Here is a 16,767-nt window from a genome sequence, read left to right on the forward strand (position 1 = left end):
TAGGGAAAGGGGATTATAACAGTGCCAAAAAACTTGTAAATGACTGGTAATGCATAAAAAATATTCGTTTTTATTGTTGCACAAATTTAAAACGTACGATACATACACAGGTACATTATCAATTACACATTATCAATTACACAGCAAAAAGTACATACAATACTGGGTAGAAAATGGCTAGTTACGTTTACAGACGATAAGTCCCTATATGTTTCGCCAAACAATGGCTTCTTCAGGTGAAGTAATGATAGTGACCTGTACAGTTATGTTGATTTTATCTGGTTGTAAGAAAGATCACACATAGAAAATTAGATCATTTAACTTTAAGTAGAGGGCTGGGAACATGACAAGACATTGAAAGCTCCCCCTGGCGGATAGTTTCACACACCCAAATACTTACCCAGACAGCTCCGAGGGCAAATTTAGCACCTGAAACCACCCAGGGAATCACCAGTCCAAAGCCTCACCAAATGTAGTTGCAGGGGGCTGACAAAGATCTAGCAATAGAAGGAAAAAAAGGAATATAGAAGTATAATGCAAAGGAACAGAGATTAGGATAAATTATATCCCAAAGAAGGGAGAACATAGCCTCAATACTCACAATGGTATAATTAAAATCAAATATACATGCAGGGTGCCAGAGATTGTCAGATGGTAAAAAGAACCTCTAGAGTAGTGATAAGGAATCAGTCACATTAAAGTACCGATCAGCTAGAAAAAGAAAAAGATGAAATGAGAAAAGTGAAATTATGAAAGCCTTGATGGAGATTTGAAACCTATATTATAAATTCAGATAAAACAAAACACTCACCCAGGTGGTCTGGAATGTAGAATCCTCTATCAGGGTATAATTGTCACCTGGTGGGGATAAAGGTAAACTAGAGTGTCTGCAAGGTGGGTGAAGCCTACTAATAGTATAGGTAAGGCCACCTGAAAAGCAAGAGAGAATGTTATAGTATAGAAAGTGAAAATAGAAAGAAACAGGATTAATGAGAATACATACCATGAAACAAACAACACACTAGTAGGGCGCCCCTGGAGTCCAGCAAAATATAAGCTGGCTTATAAAAGCCCCCCACCCAATCGGCGTACAGCGTTATCGATCGGGAGCAGACAACGGCGACCTCTGCACATGTGCCAGCCACGACATCTCCGGCATACAACTACCATAATGCCATATGGGATGACACGTGGCGCTGATCGTGTTGTTAGGGAAGGTGCCAAGAGCCCTGGAAACCAAGGTCTAGGCTAGGCACGCCCAACAACAGGGCAGATGTAATAAGCCATGCGATCCAGCATGGAATAGGGGGGGCGGAAACCAAAAGGCGGGCTGATACTCAGGAGAATAACCCTTGGGTGTCCATACAGCCAAAAGCACCATATGCACTGGGATAGATCGGAGGGGTCCCTGGCAACAACGCAGCACCGCAGAGAAGCCAGGCAAGGCAGTGGGAAATAGAAGAGATACCCCCAAAATGGAGGAGGTATTGGTGGCATGTGAGGGGGGCCGAGGAGGAACCCTGCAACCTATCAGGATGGAGAATGCAGGGACCCGTTTCAGCATCCTCCACACATCCACAAGCCATGACATGCAACCAGCCAGCCCAGTAACAATAGAAAAACATTTAAATGAATAAATAAGCCACAGCATAACCATTATTTAAACATATATAATCATTAAAAATTAGATGATGAGGAAATAATGATACAGAATTAGACTAGTAGTATGTATAAAGAACCAATTATGGATCCATTGTAATGAACCAAGGGAAAGGAAAACAGAGGGAGGAGTCCAGATGGAAAAAAGAGGGGGACAAATGAAGCACTGACCCCTGAAGGTGCTGCTGGTTTGATTGGGCTTACCGTTACCTTCTTCTCGATTTGCGTCTAGGGGTTCCCGGGGTAGATGTCCCAGTAAACTCAGAGACTGACGACAGAACCGCATAAATGGGATTTTTATTTGCGTAGACAATGAACAGTCTCTTAAAATGGGATCAGAGGGTTAGGAAGGAAGTTCAGGTACTCTTCGTGTCAAAGTCAATAATGAAGAACTTGCTTACTTTGACCAAATCCAGAGAATAGCCATTCACAACTGGTTGGATAGTCCCTCTCTCACAAGGCCTAGCAGCCAACCAGGTGCGTTGTAGAACATACAGGAATACGTCTCTGCCACAGATGGTGTTGTAGAACATGCAGGAAACTAAACTTGTAGAACACTCGTGTGATACCTGGATCTTTCAGACAGCTTGGCAATACCCACGAGACTGGATTCACTTAGGTACTTCAGCCCTTCCAGGCTCTTGGCCAACCCGTACGTGGCCTTCTTCCGAACTACCGGAGATGGCACCGAACCACCTCGGAATCCTTCTTTAGTTTCTTAGTTTCTTTTCCTCGAGCTAACCAGCCTCGAGACAATAAGTCGGGTGGATCCACACCCCAATCCATAGCGTTCCTGGGGGCTGGTCAGGAGGACCAGGACCATGGAGTCAGAACATCCTTCTGAACCAGAACCCCGAATCACGTGACATCCGCATCTTAAGTACCCTCTCCCAGAAAGCACGGCGAGAGTGACACTCCCACTGGACGGGCTCCAAGAGAGAGTAAACTTAAAGCACCCAACTAAACTGTGGTTCCATGCCTGTCAGAAGAGACAGTGCCCCCTTGTGGCCAGGCTGAACATCCTACAGTCCAGTCAGACTGATGCTGAGGTCCAAATTTAGAACAATTGTACCCAAACCAAACTGCAGTTCAGGTGTAACCTTAACTTTAAAAAACATAGTGCGTGCTCTTCAGGAGCCGGCACTGCACAAGGACAATCAATCAATCAAAACTGATGAGGCAAGAATAAATTTACTTAATTACAGAAAAGACTTGAAACGAATGTATTTTTTTAACCCTGGAAACTTGGTTGCGTCAAGATTATGAATCCACTTGGTTTCTAGTTGCAGCAATGTGTTGTCAATTCCGCCCCCCCAGCATGTAGAGGTACATGGGATCAAAATTTTACTGCGATTCAACATGCCTGTTAATTGCGGTAGTAGTTAATAATTTGTACAATGGTTTTACATGATCTCTAATGCTTTTGCAAAAGGGTCGTTTGGTCTTGCCGACGTAGTAACAGCCACAATCGGCAGATGGCTAGATATACAATCCCAATATTCTTACATGTTCCTTTATGTCTAATGACAAACCATTGGGAAGCAAAACTTCCCGGAGTTGGAAATGAAAATGCAAACGTCACGTCTACCACAGGGAAAGGTACCAACATTAGTTGAAGATTCAAGTTTTTTAGGTGAGTAATGACTAGTAATCCTTCACAGAGGGGGCACGTCGATAAGTAATGTCTGGATAAGGCTTAATGTATTTACTAATTGTACAATCCTCAGTGAGCAGTGGGCAACATCTAGTCAGAGCATCCCTCACCTGAGCATGCTGCCTAGAGTATTGCGTGATGAGACGGACCGGCTGTTGATTCTTAATTGTTTAAGTTGAAAAAATAAGATCCTTCTTATTTAATTTTTTTTACTTTGTTATAAGCTTTTTTTTTAAAAGAGAATGACTGTAGCCTCTGTCTTTTAGTCTCATGTAAAGGTCACGTGATGCTTTCTGAAAATCAGCCTCTCGTGTACAATTCCTTTTAATTCTCAAATATTGGCTATAGGGAATACTGTTCAACAAAGGTTTGGGGTGCACACTACTGGCATGAAGGATTGTGTTGCCTGAGGATGGTTTGTGGTACAAAGCGGAAGTATTCCATTGTCGTCTACACAAATTTCAAGGTCAAGGAAATTGATTTTGGATTGGCTACATTCCATGGCGAACCTCAAGTTATAATCATCAATGGCTAGTGAGTTAATGAACTATGAGAGTTCCTCCCGCATACCAGACCAGAAAAAGAGCATGTCGACTATATATCTATCCCAAGAAATGACATGTTGTAATAGAACTTGCATTGGCAAATAATTCCCTCTCCCCCCCCCCCCCCCCCAGGTACAAGTTGGAGTAGGACTGGGCACATATAGTCCCCATAGCCACCCCCTGTACCTGGAGGAAGTGGGAAGGGCCAAACATAAAGAAATTGTGTAGACAATAGCATGTCGTCATCATTGGTGTATCCCTCCTCCCATAGGGACATTAATTCCTCGTTGGCCTGAATTGCAGCCAAAGTAGGTACTGAATTTGAAGATGCCACATTAACTGTAGAAGAGGGATCATCATAAATTACTTTGTACGTTAGCATTTTTGTGAAAAGATGGATGTCTTTGAAGATCTGTCAACATCAATAGATGGACAGAAAGTGAGACCAAGTTGAAGTTCTTTCATTTGTTCATTGGTTAAGGATACCGAAGATAAATTAACATATAGTCCTGTATTTCCCTGCTGCTCAGAGTTGTAGAAAGATTTGTCATGGGGCTCAGAGGTGACTCTGGCGTCTTCACAAAAAAAAATTGGAGCAATTTTTGGGTCAATTAACTGTGTACTAATAGGGAACATAGAGGTCAAGTTTGGCTCACTTACCCTTCTGGTAATGGAAGAAGAGAGAGAAAGTTGCAGATGTGGTGGCACTCAGTGCCTGATATGAAGTCGCATTCGACATAGAAGACAATATAGGCTGTGAACACGTGGAAGGAGTAGAAACGTTAGTGATTTTAGACCGAACAACAGAGGGTCAACGAGTGGACCCAAAGTTGCGATGTAGTGAGTCTGTAGAAGTGGTAGGTAGCTCTCCCTTTCTTTTTTTGGGGGGGGGGGGATTCTGTCCTGAGAAAGATCCTGGTAAATGGTTGAAGTGCTAGAAGAAAACGAAGCAGAAGATACATTAGCTAAGTGATTGTTAGTTTTAGGTACAGTAAGTGTCGAGGGTTTAGCCATGGGTTTGCTGTAGGTGGTTTTCTCATTTTATCTTTTTCTTTTTCTAGCTGATTGGTACTTTATTGTGACTGATTCATTACCACTTCCCTATATCTGTGGTTTTATTTACCATCTGACAATCTCTGGCACCCCTGCATGTATATTTGATTTTAATTATACTATTGTGAGTATTGAGGCTATGTTAGCCCTTCTTTGGGGTATAATTTATCCTAATCTCTGTTCCTTTGCATTATACTTTTATATTCTTTTTTTTTTTTTTCTATTGCTAGGTCTTTGTTAGACCCCTGCAGCCACATTTGGTGTGGCTTTGGGCTGGTGATTCCCTGGGTGGGTCCAGGTGCTACATTCGCCCTCTGAGCTGTCTGGGTAGGTATTTGGGTGTGTGAGACTATCCGCCAGGGGGAGCTTACAAGGCCTTGTCATGTTCCCAGCCCTCCACTTACCGTATTTTTTGCTCCATAAGACGCACCTGACCATAAGACACCTAGGTTTTAGAGGTTGAAAACAAGAAAAAAAAATATTCTGAACAAAATGGTGTACAAAAATATTTTTCAGTGCCCATGAAATGCAGAGTGACCATTACCATAGAAAATGCAGAGTGACCATTACCATAGAAATGCAGAGTTACCATTGTCTTACCTGATGTTATCCAAGCGGCCTGTCCATTCCTCCTGTCCTTGGTCCGTCCTCCTCCTCCTCCCCAGCCATTGTTGCTGAGAGCCGACTCCTGCCTTCTCCTCTTCCTCCGGCCACTCCTGTTAGTGTCACCGGCCCTGCGTTTCTCTGCCTCTATGGTGCCAGGCTCCCCGAGGGACAGCTGGCACTTCTCCCTCCTCCACCAGGCCACAATGCACTAGGTGGTTGGGTACGGCTGGGTATCGCCGAGTATGGCTGGATATTACCGGGTATTGCAGGTTATGGCTGGGTATGGCAGAGTATTGGCTGGGTATTGCAGAGTATTGGCAGGGTATTGCAGAGTATTGGCAGGGTATGGCAGAGTATTGGCAGGGTATGGCAAAGTATTGCAGAGTATTGGCAGCGCATGGAGGGATGGCTGTGACTGCACTTGTCACAGAGCAGCGTTGTGGGCACCACAGATGCAGGCCACAGCGCTGCTGCCATCCGATCTCTCCCCTCCACCGTACAGATCTGTACACAGAGGGGAGAGAGGAACCGGCGTCATCATGGCGCCGGTTTGTTTACAAGTGATTGCTCCATAATTTGACGGAGCGATCACATTGTAAACGGGCCATGGGTGCACCAAGATGGCCGCCGCTCCAGAGCTAGGCCGAAGCCGCGGCCTTTCCGAAGGCCAAGGCCACGGAACGCTCTGGGTTGCGACGGGGGCGGTGCTAATCGTATATTCGCATCATAAGACGCAGGCACATTTTCCCCCATATTTCTGGGGGGGAGGGAAATTGCGTCTTATAGTCCGAAAACTATGGTAAATTTAAATGATGTCATTTTCTGTGTGTGATCTTTCTTGCAACCATTTATTAAGAGCTTTGTGTTGAGTCAACATAACTGTACATGTCACTATCATTACTTTCCCTGAAGAAGCCATTGTTTGGCGAAACATGTAGGGTCTTATCGCCTGTAAACTTAACTGGCCGTTTTCTACCTTGGACAGTATTGTATGTACTTTTTGCTCTGTAATTGCTAATGCACCTGTGTATGTATGGTATGTTTTAAAGTTGTGTAACAATAAAAACATTTTTTATGCATTACCATTTATATTTTTTTTGTCACGATTATAAACCCCTTTCCCCATCCCAATTTATTTTGTTAATTCAAATTTGGGATGAGGTGCCATATAATTTGAGGACTTTCCAGCCTTACTCCATTTTTTTTAATATGTGGAGATAAGTTTAATCTGGTCCGGCTGCCTCTGAAGTTTTTTTTAGGTCAGGTGTCATGATAGAACTGTGCAGAGAACTAAACTGTGCATTTACAGAATGTCTGAGTTGGTTATAATAAAATAGGTAGATTGATGGGATGTCAAAGTCTGTCAGCATTTGAGAAAAGGATTTAAAACCTTGAGGAGTATATAGATGACAGAGGTATTTCACTCCCTTAGATGTCCAGCTGATGGGGTCAGGTATAGAATATAACACCTTAAGGTTAGGGTTGAACCACAAGGGACTGTTGGGGGAAGTCTGCCAAGAGTCAGTGAAGAGTTTTGCAGTTACCATTTGGAATAGGGAGAGGGAGGTGTGGATTATAGACATGCCCGGTCCAGGTGGCGTGCACCCCCTATAGACAATGATTGAGAAAATTTGAGAGAGAGGGATCAAATCACGAAGGATACCACGTCCCAGTAATTATCAAAAATTAGAGAAAAAGGGGGGCCAGAGAAGGGGCTGGGGGGGTCACCAACCCCGGGACTTTTGGGGTATCAAATCACAGAATTAACAATTGAAATAGATAAAAAGTATAATTTTATTTACATTTTACAAAATCAGTAACACAACTTTATTGTTACATTCATAAAACTAATCTTGCACGGTACAGCGTGGAAAACCATTCCAGAATTACCCAACTTTGTCAATGAAGAGAGAGAAAAGAGCTGCGATTTTCAACATGTTTCGCTCAATTTGAGCTTCTTCAGGAAATTTAAGCAGCCAATAATTGACACTAAAACAACAGAAGTATGCGATGAATAAGTATTGATTAGTCAATACAATGAGATAGAGTAAATATATAGAAAATGCAACTAAAGAATAAATTAATCTCTTGGAAGAAATAATGTAATTATTGGTGAATGAACACATGAATTCAATTGCAATTACAAATTTAGTACATTAAAAGTACATTAAAGTAAGATCTGACCACAAAATTCGCCAGGACTCAGGACCAGGACTTACACATCGTCATATAATTTGACATATATATATTGATGCTACGATTTCTCTAAATGGCCGCGACGGCGTCACGACGCGACCTATGTCATGCTGATGCTGAATACACACATTGCCATGTAATGTGACATACATATACTGATGCTGGGATTTTCCAAAATGGCCATGACGGCGTCATGACGCGATCTACGTCATGCGCAACGCGCCGACGCTGTTCGCGCATGCGCAATAACACATTCAGCCCCGAATTAACAGGAGAAGCCCACCCCCTTCGCGCCCGCAGCTCGGCGGTGACGTCAGATGCCGCCGAGCTGGAGAGGCTCATAATCTCCTCTCCTAATCAGTTGCCTTCTGGCAATTGACGGGACAGGATCATCTGCACACTCCCTGTGTCTACTTTAGGATCCATCTACATCTCAGAGGTAGGCTAACCTATATGCAAACAAGCCTCATTTAGTCCTAACCAGGACTTTTTCACCACAATTGCTTAAGCTAGATCTTTCTGATCCTGCATGGCATAGTACATCTATTCCCTCTTTTTCCCTTTTTTAGTTATCTTACAAATCCTAAATTTTTACTTTTGGATTACCCTGACAAACAACATGATGCTACCATGAATGTCTTGATCTGCATTGATTCAATTAACCTTTTCAGGTAACCAATACTGATCCCTTATTCACTTACTCATTTTATTTCATTTGAATTTTCCTTGGATCTCTATCCCGGTAAACATTTTCAACTATTTACCACCTAATGTTCCTCTCTGCAGACCCAAAACGGCGACACGCCCTCTCTGGTCATGAGCTATTAAGGCTTATATCCAAACTCAATTGATTTCCAATGACATAATTTGAATACAGTATCGATACGGGGAGTCCTGGCGAATTTTGTGGTGAGATCTTACTTTAATGTACTAAAATTGTAATTGAATTCATGTGTTCATTCACCAATAATTACATTATTTCTTCCAAGAGATTAATTTATTCTTTAGTTGCATTTTGTGTATATTTACTCTATCTCATTGTATTGACTAATCAATACTTACTCATCGCATACTTCTGTTGTTTTAGTGTCAATTATTGGCTGCTTAAATTTCCTGAAGAAGCTCAAATTGAGCGAAACATGTTGAAAATCGCAGCTCTTTTCTCTCTCTTCATGGACAAAGTTGGGTAATTCTGGAATGGTTTTCCACGCTGTACCGTGCAAGATTAGTTTTATGAATGTAACAATAAAGTTGTGTTACTGATTTTGTAAAATGTAAATAAAATTATACTTTTTATCTATTTCAATTGTTAATTCTGTGATTTGATACCCCAAAAGTCCCGGGGTTGGTGACCCCCCAGCCCCTTCTCTGGCCCCCCATTTTCTCCCCCTATGGACAATATTGTGCAGCGTCTCAAACAAGGAAGCTATGGCTCCCTCAGTAGTGGTACAGGAATTATCAGAGTTAGGGTGGAGACCATCATGAATGTTAACCAGCTGGGATGCTAGATAGTAAAGGTAGAAGTTGGGGAATGCCAGACCTGCCATATGTGAGGGGAGGCACAGAGTTTCTAGCGCAACTCTATGGAGCTGCCCGAGGAACGCAGTACAGATAGAGTCAACCCTTTTAAAATGGTTTTGGGGATTTTGTAAGGGGAATTGGCCATAACATATAGTAGTTTAGATAAGTAAATCATCTTAAGGACATTGGCCCTCCCCATGAGATCCAGAGGTAAATCTTTCCACTGTTTGGTCTGTGTCTGTAGTTGGAGCAGTAAGTGGCATAGCTTATTGGCAATATATAAAAATAGTGGTAACTGAACCATAACCCCTAAATATCTAAAAGAGGAAGCGACTTGCAGAGTCCAGGTGAATCAGCGGAGGTACAGTTTGATCTAATGGGAATAGTATAGATTTATCCAAGTTCACCCAGAATCCAGAATAGTCACTAAATGTGTTATTTTCAGACGAGATTATTAAGTGAGGTATGAGGGTCTGCTAAGTAGACTAGAGTATCATCCGCATAGAGGGATATACGCTCTTCAATGTTATTTATGGGAAGGCCCTTGATAAGAGCTACAGCTCTTACAACAAGGGGCTCCATAGCCAAAGCAAACAGGAGGGGTGACAAAGGACACCCCTGCCTGATACCTCTAATAATCGGAAAGGGTTCAGTAACCTGGGAATTCTCAGTCGGGCAAGCAGTGAAGTATAGAGTAAACGCACCCATGCTATGAGTCGAGGGCCAAACCCATACAGTTGCAACACCCAAAACAGATAGGGCCACTCTACACTATCGAAGGCTTTACAAGTATCTAGTGATGCAATCACAAGGGTAGATGTACAATCACGGGGATAAGTCAAGTTGTGCAACAATCTACGAATATTTATTCTGGTTGAACGGCCTGGTATAAATCCCCCTTGATCACTCCCAACCAATTTCGCAACAATCTTATTCAGATGATTGGCCAGGACCTTGGCCAAAATTTTAACATCAACATTAATGAGAGAGATAGGTCTATAAGAGTCACATTTAAGCGTATTTTTCTGAGGTTTAACTATTAATATAATTAATGCCTCTCTGATAGAAGGAGGGAGCACCCCATCTTTCAGGGCCTCATTATAATTAATTAAGATGGGACCCAAGAGGTGTTGGAAATGTGTATACCATTCAGCTGGAAAGCCATCTAAGCCAGGTGTCCTTTGAGTCAGAAGTTGCAAAATTGCTAGGGAGAGCTCTTCAACAGAGAGATTCGTCCAGTTCGGCCTGGTCATGGTCGGATAATTGGGGAAGTACCATCTGATTCAAGTATTCATCTAGTTGGGTATCAGTAGTGGGCTCTAGTAGTATAAAAGTCACGATAGAAGGCTAGGAAGGCATCTGTTATCTGCTGAGGGACATCACTGATCCTATCCTGGGCAGTTATAATCCTCAGGATAGAGATGGGAGTATGGTCTGGCCTGGTTAGGTATGCAAGTAAGTGACCTGCCTTATTGCTATGTTCAAATGACTTCTGAGGCACATAGAGCATATATTTTTTTAGTATGGTCCAACATGCGGAGCTAATATCCTCTATAATGAGGTCGGAGTTCACTGCATATGCTGCTTCTGCAGCTACCGTTGTTTTTTCTAAATCTTCAGTGCACTGCTGGGTATTCTTGCACAGAATAGCAGTAATGGACATAACCCAACAGTGCCCTGATTTGTATGCCAATCTACAATGCTTTTCTGGCAATCATTCTGTATTATCTCATCCTCCAGCCAATAGGAGTTCAACCGCCAAACATAAGTGCTGGTGTTTGGTAAGAGGAGGAGATCCACAGAAAGGGGGGTATGATCAGACACCCCTCAGGAGAGGTATGAAACCTCCTGCACAATAGGTATTACTTCAACAATAGAAAACACCATATCTATATGAGACATAGTGTGAAAGGAGTCAGAGTGGCAAGAAAAATGGTGCTCCTCTGGCTGCTTCCACCACCACAGCTCCGTAAGACCATACACCTGGGTCCAGTCAATAAATGAGGGATAGGGTCTACCCCCACCCCCCAAGCCATCCATGGCAGGATCAAGATCAGAGTTAAAGTCCCCAATGTAGAGCAGGGGGCCAGGGGACCTAGACAGCAGCATCAGGGACAAATTATCAATCACAAAAGCATGGGACAGTACCTCCATCCCAAAAACATCTTGTAGCCAGGAGTGATTGAACCTTTCTGCTTGTTCAGGGAACCCCACAAAACTGAGATTATTCCTGCGAGAACGGTTCTCTAAATCACCCACCTTGGCTCTGAGGGACACCAGCTCATCAGTAGCTGTATGCACAGTGGCAGTTAAGGATTGTACTGTGATAGATTCTTCTGCCCCCATCTGTTCCCTTAAGTTTTGCACATCTTGTTTCAATAGGGAGAAATCAATATGGATGCTTTCCATTTGAACAGTAAAGGAGGTATTGCAGTCTTTTATAGCCAGCACTATTTCAGCCAGAGTAGGCTCCTCTGAGGAAGGGCCTGGAGAATTAAAGTCTCCTGAGCATGTTAGGGAGTCTAATGGAGCTGGGAGGTCCTCCTGGGTATGACAAACAGCAGGCATAGAGTCACTCACCCTTGATGTAGAGAGCTGTGCTGAGACAGGAGAGGGCTGCAGCATGGCGTCAGCCCTGGCTGGGGGGATCGGCACAATCTTGCCAGCGATACTTAGCCAGTTGTTCCGCCGCCGACTGGGATGCAGATGGCCCATATTTATTTACCACCATGTCTGCACCTGTCTTTAGGAAGGATTCGGTCCCTTTTGAGAAAGGATTGGACACAGGATGCCTGCAGCATGCCTGTACAGCCGGAGTAGCTGATCTAAGCAGCCACTCTCGTGGACTCCAAGCCACGCCCACAGCCTGGTACTCTAGTGAGCACTGGAGAAGCAGAGCAGCTTACTAGCTGATCTCTTAGTCTTAGAAGCAGCAGAGGACAGTTGCAGCATCAGATCGATACTGCATTCACCTAGGTGAGTATGTAAATTTTATAAAACCCCATACTCTTTTGACCTTAATGCCGCATACACATGATCGGAATTTTAGCCAGCAAAAGAACGATGAGAGCTTTTCATCGGAAAATGCGACCGAGTGTAGGCTCCATCGGAATTTAGCTGTCCGAATTTCCGACAGGAAAAAAAATTGATAGCATGTTCTCAATTTTCCCAACGGAAAAACTTTCTATCGGAAATTCCGATCGTGTGTATGCAATTCCGACACGCAAAAACTCACGCATGCTCAGATTCAACTACGAAATGGAAACTATTGGCTACTGGCTATTGAACTTCCTTTTTCTAGTCCTCTCGTACGTGTTGTACGTCACTGCATTCTTGACGGTCGGAATTTAGTGTATGCAAGACAGCTTGAGCGAAATTCCATCAGGAAAACCATCAGAGCTTTTTCCGACGAGAATTCTGATCGTGTGTACTTGAATTCTGTTTGCGTGTACGTGGCAGATATTGTCACTCCATCTATCCAAAAATGTGTCGTTACATACATTACCTGAAATATATTTCGGCCGAAAGCCACCGAGAGCGGCCGAGGACATCCGACTCTGTATCTCGGCGGCGCCATTTTCAAAAGGCAAAGCTGAAAATGAAACTGAAAAGGCTGCAAATGATGGACGAGGCTGCATGACAAAGCTGCATATGACACTGACAAAGCTGCATATGACACTGACAAGGCTGCAAATGACACTGACAAGGGTGCAATGATGGACAAGCCTGCAGATAGACACTGATAAGGCTGCATTGATAGGCATTTAAATGTAAGTTTTTTTTCTTTAAAATTCCCTCCTAAACTTGGGGTGCGTGTTATACGCCGATAAATACGGTACATATACAACAAAAATTGATTCTATTAAAGCAATACGGGATACCGTGTACAGTCCCAGAGGTGACACTACAATGATGCTTCCTGTGTGGCAATGTGGAGAAAATACCCACACTGTTGCGTAGCGTTCCTCTTGGTGAGTCCCACAGTCCTCATAGATTAAAAATAATTGCTCGATCTACATTTTTCGCGACCTGTTGTCTCTTCTTCAGGAGTTTCAGTAATTCTATCTAGAGAGATATATCCAGAATTAAAATACAATACACCTTTAACATAGTAATACAGATGTCTGTGTGAACATGAACTCACCAAAAATTATATGGTGCTTAAAAAATTATAGTTTCAAGTTTCATTTGCACCGAGGTGATGACCACCAAATACCCCCTCCAAATGCAATATGACCATCAGGGTAGCCACAACAGAGTCACGTATAGTTGGGGTGTGGGGTTTATGCATACTAAATATAAAGAAACAATAATACTATTGGAATACTTTGGGGTTGATTTACTAAAACTGGAAAGTGTGAAATCTGGTGCAGCTCTGCATAGAAACCAACTGGCTTCCAGAATTTTTTGTCAAAGCCTAATTGAACAATCTGATTGGCTACCATACACAACTGCACCAGATTTTGCACTCTCCAGTTTTAGTAAATCAACCCCAAGGTCTTGTATCAGGGATAGTGATCTGTAAAAATGGGGTATCTGGCGCTACCTAATATTGAAAAAATAATAATAATAAAGTGATAACCCCAATATTTCCAACAGTCCGGGTGTCACATCAATTTAGTAAATTTAACCTTTCTATACCAATATAAGTATTTAGGTTACCATATCCCTATAATATGAAGATATTAAATTTTGTCAAAAAGGGCTATAGATGCCCACAGAGAGTGTTTAGTGCAAAAATAAGTGCAAAATAATAATATAATACTCTATGCGATTTATACTAAAATCGCATAAGTACTGTTAAGTTTCCCAAACACTAATATACTACATACATTGAATTCATCAAATTATAAGGTGCAGATATGTGACAAATAAATCAAATATAATATGACTGTGAAGTCTGTAAATATATACTCCAAATTTTATGTATATAATAGTGCAAAAAATGCAAGGTGAAAAAACACAAACCCTATATGGATATATGTACGTGGGATATATACCAAGATTACAATATACCATAGACAAAAAATGTATCAAGAGATGTATATATCAGAACTTGAGTGTATATTTAAATAAATTTACAAAAAAAGAAAAAGAAAAAAATTTAAAAAGTCTTTAGTGTCCACAATTGAAAACAATCCTCTGTTGTGCAACTCCAGCAGAAATTTATATTCATAAAGTGACTTTAGTGCTTGCTGTATATCCTTCAAGTGACTTGCATGCTCCCCCACAAGGTTCCCCACTCACCAGAAGAATACACCCCTGCAGGGGTACTGTGTCTTTAAATCAGCCTTTTGCAGTTCCAGCTCTCAGGCCCATATGCGTTGTAGTTCTTCGTATCCAAAAAAATTCCTCATAGGAAAAAAATAGTCTCCATAGTGTAGTATATACGTAATTAAATGGGAGCACTAATTAATTACTTTAGCAAAGAAAACATTTATTTCCACAAAAATATGTATAACAAAATTCATACATAAAAACAAAACTGTCCAATACTCCCACTTGTTTTAGGATCCGTAGGGCAGCAGAAAAATTTTTCTTACACAGAAACCCAAAAAGGTCCCAGAAAAATATATATAAAAAATGTAAAAAACAAAAAACGAAATTAAAAAAAAAAAAATTAAAAAAGCAACACAAATGGCTCTTAACCCAGGGAATCAGGATCAGTCCTAGGTTATTCAGTAGGGTCCATCCGCTCTAAGTTAACCCTTAATACTAGAGTCAGTCCAGCATTATAAATATAGAGCGGGGATATGAATAATAAATTGTAGTAATTCCTAGGATGAGGCCATGTGTATCACCTCCAGTGGTTCACACAGAGCTAATTCGGGGCCCGGTTGGTGGATGCCCAGTGTGCGCTTCAGCTGCGTTCCAACCTCTCGAGGCAACCCGGAAGTGATGTAGTGTGTGTGGCTCCGTTGTACGCATTTCGTTATTGACGTCTTCAGCGGCGGTGCCACGCCACTACATACTACGTATTATATAAAGACAAGGTAAAAAGGAAAGAACTCCGTATGCCGCTCACACCCCCCAGGCCAACCAAATACGTCATAGGAGGCGGGCATAGGGAGAAAACCATAGGCATACATGGGGAGACAGAGAAAAGGAAAAAACGAAGGAAGTCTCCACATGCCATTCACGCCCCCCCCGATCAACAAATCAGGTCATAGGAGGCGGGCATAGGGAGAGCCCCATGGATATACACGGAATAGGGGAACGTTCTGCCTGTCTCCATTAAACAATACTTGCACCCAGGAAGGCAATTTTAGATTACCTCAAATCGATCAAATACAATACAAGAAACCCTCAATAAAGAAAAAAGCTGATTTCCCTACAGAGGGCCTCTATAACACAGGGAACTTAAAAAAACGGGAAAACTCAAAAAACAAAAACAGCAAAAATCTCCTCAAACAAGCCTATTCTCATTACCAATCAATAATCTTATACGTCCCATATATATTAAATTACATTTTCTGTACAGTCTTCCTGTGACTATGCTCACACTTGTATCAGGGATGTTAAGCCATGTAACCTTCCTGGGTCACATTGGAAGAAGAGGAATTGTCTTAGGCCACACATAAAATACACTAACAATAAGGATCGCTAATGAGCAGATCACAAGTTAATGATCACTGATATAAATAATGTTCGTATCTGAGTAATAACATGTTTTTAAACTTATTTTTAATATATAAGTAAAAGAGGGCAACATAAAACTATTGCAATATTTGACAATGTTTTCAATAAACAAATGTATCTCTACCTGGTTCGATGGATGTAGTAGCAATTCTCAAGGTGCTCATTAGATATTTTGGCTCTAATTGTGCTCTTTGTGTGCTTCATCCTTGAAAATAGTTGCTCACAGATATAGGTGCTGCCGAAAACTGATGACATGAATAAGGTGTGATTGTGAAGTGGGATATTTTTCTTTGTAGCATGCGCTTATTAAGTGTAAACGCATTTTTACAAGAAAAAATAAAAATAAAAAAACACGTTTTTGTGTTGGGCTTCATTTACAGCCTTCTTGGGCCGTAGGATGGATACACCTATCTTGCATGTTTCATGCTACACACTGTGATTTTTCTGAATCTTTAAGACAGTGCTTGGTCTAGGGTGAAATGCTTAATTATTGCCATGATAAATAAAGATGTTTCCTGCAGTCTTGAATGCAGTAATCCTTTTATGTATTAGCTTCATGCAGATTAAAAGCTGTGATATTGATAGTCTGTGTGTGTTCTGGATCAGAGTATTGAAGTCAGGAAAATGCAAATAGCATCATTATAATGAGGTCTTCATGTTCAGATTTTTTCAGTAGTATTTTCAAAAGGGCAACATGCAGAATGCAGCCAACCTATCAGAAATGGTCTTTCGGTGATATGTTAAAAATCAATCTATTTCTATAGTTAATTGTACTTCTCTCCTTTTTCTTATTTGCATTTCTTTCTTGAAAAAGCCCTATAGGTGATTGTTCAACATTCTAGAAAGTCTTTTTCTGCAACATGAATACATACATTAATGTGAAAAACAGATGAA

The sequence above is a fragment of the Lithobates pipiens genome, unplaced genomic scaffold (assembly GCF_037356315.1).
Source record: "Lithobates pipiens isolate NorthernLeopardFrog02 unplaced genomic scaffold, aLitPip1_a1.2 Scaffold_18, whole genome shotgun sequence".
Lineage (NCBI taxonomy): Eukaryota > Metazoa > Chordata > Amphibia > Anura > Ranidae > Lithobates > Lithobates pipiens.